Raw genomic sequence first — 5,883 nt, forward strand, 5'->3', positions numbered from 1 at the left:
AAAAAAAGAAAGCTATTCTAAAATTCTACTGTAAGTGATGCAGATCTTAAGTATTCTAACTTAAAAGAATAACTCAATGATATAAATGTGTACTCCTAATAATCTTTGCAGCCAAACCCAGTGTTCCCTTGATTTCACTCAAGAATGTAACTCATTCTACGCTGAGATACCAGAAGTTTACATCTTAGAACAGAAACACGCCCTACTAGAGAAGGTGTTTCCAGCATTATGATGAGCAACTCAGTACAGCTTCCTGATGGAACTTGTGTCTAGACACCAAAGCTCCCTACAGAAAAGCATGGAGAAAATGAACGATGCAAGTATTATAAATAACAAATAATTTCTATCACTTGCATCTGTATGGTAGTAAACTTAGTTTACAATAACGAAAGAATTCTGTCTGCTTAGAAGATGATATTCTTTACAAAGGAACACAAGACCCTCATGCATTTTAAATTAAAATCATACTTTTAAGACATATGTAGAAAGTAAGCATTCTTTAATATATTATTAAGTAATCTCTTAAGATTTTTGTCTACATAAAACTGAGAATATGTTCCATGGTTAAAATACAATATCTATGTCGAATGCAAATTGTATGTGCTTTATAACTTTTGAAAGAGACAAAAGCTGAGGTAAGACTCATGAAAATTCTATGCTACCCTACCCTACTATTGAAAGATTTCCCTGTTCATATTAAGGGAAAGCAATAGTGCCAATAGGAGGGGGAAGAGAGTAGGAGGTGTAGAAGGACAAGGAAAAGGATGACTAGTAGTACAATAGTGATAATTACTAATAGTAGCTGTTGTTATTAATTTGTAGAAAGATTTGAATGAAAATCAATGGTTGTAAAATTGTTTCTCTAATTGTTTATTATGTAGAATAATTGTTAACCCAAGTTGTTTCCTTTTCATTTAAATATTAGATTCTCAGAATATATGTGTATATTTTAAGAGAAAAAGACACGGCAAAATGATTCTAGTGATTTAAAAATGCACATAACCATTGGTTTCATAATATAGTCTCATGCAATCATACTGAGAAAAAAAAATAAGACGTGCATATTTAATATTTATGGAAAATATTCATAAATTAACATTGGAAGTAATCTAACATCTTAAATGAAGGAATGCTTAAAAACTTATACTATATGCACACTATGGCCTTACAATAATTTTATCAAATATTCGATTACACTGTGAGCCAAAATGCAAGTAAAGTGAGGTAGAAAATGGTAAATATAACAAGATGACAAGTTTTTTGTAGGAGGAAAATGTACACACAATAAAGTTAAAACTTTCTAAATAAATGGCATGTGTGTACATGTGTAAATAGAATAAAAGCCATGATGAGAACATACATATTTTACATTGGTAATATCTCTAGATAGAAATTTTAGAAATATTTCCTTTTCTTTTTTAAACTTTTCATACTTTTATTAAATTACTTACATTGATTTTGTGTTATTTTTATGAAGTTGTCACAGAGTGGGAAACAACCAGACCACATCAGTGATGAATCAGTAAACAGAGGTTAGATTACTTCAACACTGAGTGGATGAAGAAGGTTCCGGGCATCAAGACACTGAGAGTAAACACTGAGCACATGTTACATTAAATGTGGCAACAGGTAACTGCAATCACACAAAATGCCTAGATGCCCCATGTGTCATCTGGAATAGTGGTACAATGACTCTCACATTAACATTGATGTCTTAAGATTAAAAATCATATTTGAAAAAATATACAGCAATATATGGTCTTCATAGTCAATATTTGGATTTTTTTCTTTGTTTTATAGACAACAGTTTTAAAAAGTTTTACCCTAATGATTAAATCTGAAAAATTTATAAATGTAAATATTGGCATAGATTGGAGAAAGCAAATCAGAATAAATGTCAATCAATTTTAGCCAAGCACATCTTCACCAGGAAGTGTAGTGTGAGTGAGCTACTCATGAGGGTGACAGATCTGCCCTGCGGAAAGCCCTGGTGGCCTCTCCCATTATGGTGCGAGTGCTGCTGCCTCTAAGACACAGCAAAGAGATAATGGGAGTTCCTCACATGCAGTTATAGATAACCCATCAATTTAACAGTGTGATTTCAGGGAAAAGTTCTTCCACCTAAACAATAACCTGAAAAATACGCTCATTCAACTATCTAACTATATACTGTACAATTCTGTATTATAAATGAGACTCTCAGGACTAATTCATAGAAATTCCAAACCACAACCAGACTCCAGTGATTCTTCACCACCTTTCACAGTTACTTTTTTTCTTTTTTTGAAAAAAGACTGGAAACCTCTGACAAAATTTAAGGAAATATAAAGGATTATAGAGGAAGATAAACGTAGACATAAAATCATCCCAAATGTGAGTAACTTATCCTCAGGGCTTATAGTTAGGGAAGCAAACCATTGATACCTTCAAACCAAAGCAATTCTGTGGAAAACCTGCCTGAAATAAAGATATGTGATTTAGTAGGATGACTATATAGAATTAAAGCCAGGTAGTGTCACTTTCCAAGAATCTATATTAGTAACTCTAACATTATAAGTGAAGAGTTTGGGTACAATATTTTCTAACATTATCTCTCTGACTACTATGTAATAGCTCCATTTCATTTCTCCCTTATACACACACGCACATACACACATAAACACACAAACATGTACACACACATATTTACATAAATACCCTTAGTAGAGGCCCGCTGTCTCATATTACACATCTTCTTGATAAGAAACTGAGTGATTGAGTCAGTTAAAATACATAATTTCCTCCAATAATTCCTGATAATACTTGATTTTCTCTCTTTAGTAATTTGTACCAATTATTTCAGCAGTGCCTGCTGTGCTGTTACTCTTTTGTGATGGAAAAAATTCTTTTGTCACAGGAAATGGAAGAGTTTATCCAGAGTTCTGGAGAAAATGGTGTTGTGGTGTTTTCTCTGGGGTCAATGGTCATTAACATGATAGAAGAAAGGGCCAATGTAACTGCATCAGCCATTGCCAAGATCCCACAGAAGGATAGATAAAGTTCCTTACTGATATGGAAAACTACTAAAAGAGGCTGTGAAAGTCTGTAAATAATTCAAATATAAAAATTTCCTGCCTGGAAATGTAGCTCTTGGAAAAGCTCTAATTATCAGATATTAGTTCAAAATCAGAAATATAGGCCAGGTGTGGTGGCTCACACCTGTAATCCCAGAACTTTGGGAGGCTGAAACGGGCGGATAACGAGGTCAAGAGATCGAGACCATCCTGGCCAACATGGCGAAACCCCATCTCTATTAAAAATACAAAAAATATTAGCCGGGTCTAGTGGCGGGCACCTGTAGTCCCAACTACTCGGAAGGCTGAGGCAGGAGAATGGCATGAACCCAGGAGACAGAGCTTGCAGTGAGCCAAGATTGTGCCACTGCACTCTAGCCCGGGTGACTGAGCAAGACTCTGTCTCAAAAAAAAAAAAAAAAAAAAAAATCAGAAATATACATGGAAGAGGCTAAAATAATACAAAGTGTATACTCATGAATAATAAATTTGGCACTAATATTGTGATCAGCAATAAAAATATATTAAAAGGTGTATGTAAAGTTTTGATATTATCATGATATTGAGATCGCATAAGAGATATCACCAAATTATTTATCTGTCATTTGATACTTATGTTTAAGGATTTCTGAGGGTGTTGGACACACTACAGATGTTATCAGAAGAAGTTACATTTTAATGGGTAACTTCACTAGCACAAAAACGATAGCAGGTATTTCAAAATGTCTAACATGCATCATGCAGTTTAGGCTTGCCATGTAATCCAGCCTCATATACTGCCTCTACACATTTTGGAATAGGCCTATCTGAGTGATGTTCAGGGCACTATTCAGAGAAAGAATGGCCTAGACTGATAGACTTAGCCCAAGTTCCCACCAGCCAGGTAGATTTAGAGAAAGAGTAAAAACAGCCTGCCTTGCTGGACTGGGCCCAGCCAATGTCTGAAGCAGGAAGATGAATGAGAAAGGATGGAGATAGATCCTGACCTGAAGGTGAATCCTGTGCTGTATAAAATGTGGTCCCACAAGGACTCAGCACTATCAGATTAACAACTCCTTCCAATGGAGGCAGCAGAAGGAATTATAGGAAGGAGTCAAACAGAAGGAAGCCAGGTGGGGGAACAGGTTCAGATGCTCTCTCCATAGAATATGGTAGGAAACATATATTCTTCTGTATAGAATAAAATGATGACATTTGTGTATTTGTCAATTACTTTTTAGTTCCCTATCTGATATAGTCTTCGTGTAATGACTTATACTAACTTTTTTTGCTGAAAACTCAGTTATTTTAATATTGATATAACAAGTAAAAGTTAAACACTGTAAATTATTGTTCAGTTTATGAGGATTGCTTGGGAGTTCCATAATTAGTAACTTAAACATAAAAATGTCTTGGCTATAGTAGAACATATAAATCGCTGTTGTCAAACTTTGTAACACATTGTCTAAGTGGTAACAATCATTTGACTAATTTCAGAAAAATATAATTTGAATTTATTCAGCAGCTCTGTCTTTATTTATGACACCAAAAGTTTCCTCATTTCAATGCTAAAAAAGTAACCAAAATTAGCAATACTGATAATACTCTGAATTTGTCTCAGAAATTGTCCCTTGAAATTTCTCCTCGAAGTAGTGCTTGATAATTTGTAATTTGAAAGAACTTATACATACTCCCTTTGTAGCATTGATTTATTTCTTACAATTAGCTTGTTTTATCAACTTGCTTTTTTGTCAATCAAAGGACACCAAACTCTAATATAATAACTTATAGACAAGCGGAATTACATGAACTACTTCGTATGTTACTAAAAAATGAAGAAATTAATATTTAATGTGGAAGATGAAAACTAGTATAAAATACATAAAACAAAAAACAACATATAGGTTATTAATAAATTCCTACTGCTTATTCTCACTAGAATTATAATGGCTATTTAAATTTTTTTCATGCACATAATTTTTAAGAATTTTTTTGTGTTTAAAATTGAATTTATTTATTTCTAAATTTCATTTTAAGTTCAGGCGTACAGGTGCAGGTTTCGTACATAGAAAAATTTGTGTCATGGGGGTTTGTTTTACAGATTGTTTGATCATCTAGACATTAAGACCAGTACCCATTAGTTATTTTACCCGATCTTCTCTCTCCTCCTGCCCTCCACCCTCCAATTCACCCCAGTGTACGTTGTTCCCACTATGTTTCCATGTGTTCTCATCTTTTAGCTTCCACTTCATAGTAAGAACATGTGATATTTGGATTTCTGTTTCTATGCTAGTTTGCTAAAGATAACAGCCTCCAGCTCCATATATGTCCCTGTAAAATACAAAGTCTTGTTTTTTTATGGCTGCATAATATTTCATGATGTATATGTACTCCATTCCATTTTCCTTTATTCAGTCAACCATTGATGGACATTAAGGTTGGTTCCATATCTTTACTATTGTGAATACTACTGCTATTAATAAGCATGTGTATGTGTCTTTATAAGGGAATCATTCTTCATCCTTTGCTTATATGCCTACTAATGAGATTGGTGAGTTGAATTGTATTTTGCCTCTAGGTTTTTGAGGAAGTGTCACACTGTCTTCCACAATGGTTGAACCAACTTACACTCTCACTAACAGAGTATAAGCATTCCTTTTTCCTTTTTTTTTTTTTAATTTTATTTATTTATTTATTTTTATTTTTTTATTTTTATTTATTTATTTTTTTATTATTATGCTTTGAGTTCTAGGGTACATGCGCATAACGTGCAGGTTTGTTACATATGTATACTTGTGCCATGTTGCTGTGCTGCATGAGATTGCATAAGAGATATCACCAAATTATTTAT

General features: G+C 33.5%; 1 pseudogene; it reads left to right on the top strand.

The window, feature by feature from the left end:
• The window catches only part of LOC105530357, a 36,443-nt pseudogene that overhangs the window by 4,945 nt on the left and 25,615 nt on the right, over positions 1-5,883 (top strand).

The sequence above is a fragment of the Mandrillus leucophaeus genome, unplaced genomic scaffold, assembly GCF_000951045.1.
Source record: "Mandrillus leucophaeus isolate KB7577 unplaced genomic scaffold, Mleu.le_1.0 Scaffold813, whole genome shotgun sequence".
NCBI classification, from domain to species: Eukaryota; Metazoa; Chordata; class Mammalia; order Primates; family Cercopithecidae; genus Mandrillus; species Mandrillus leucophaeus.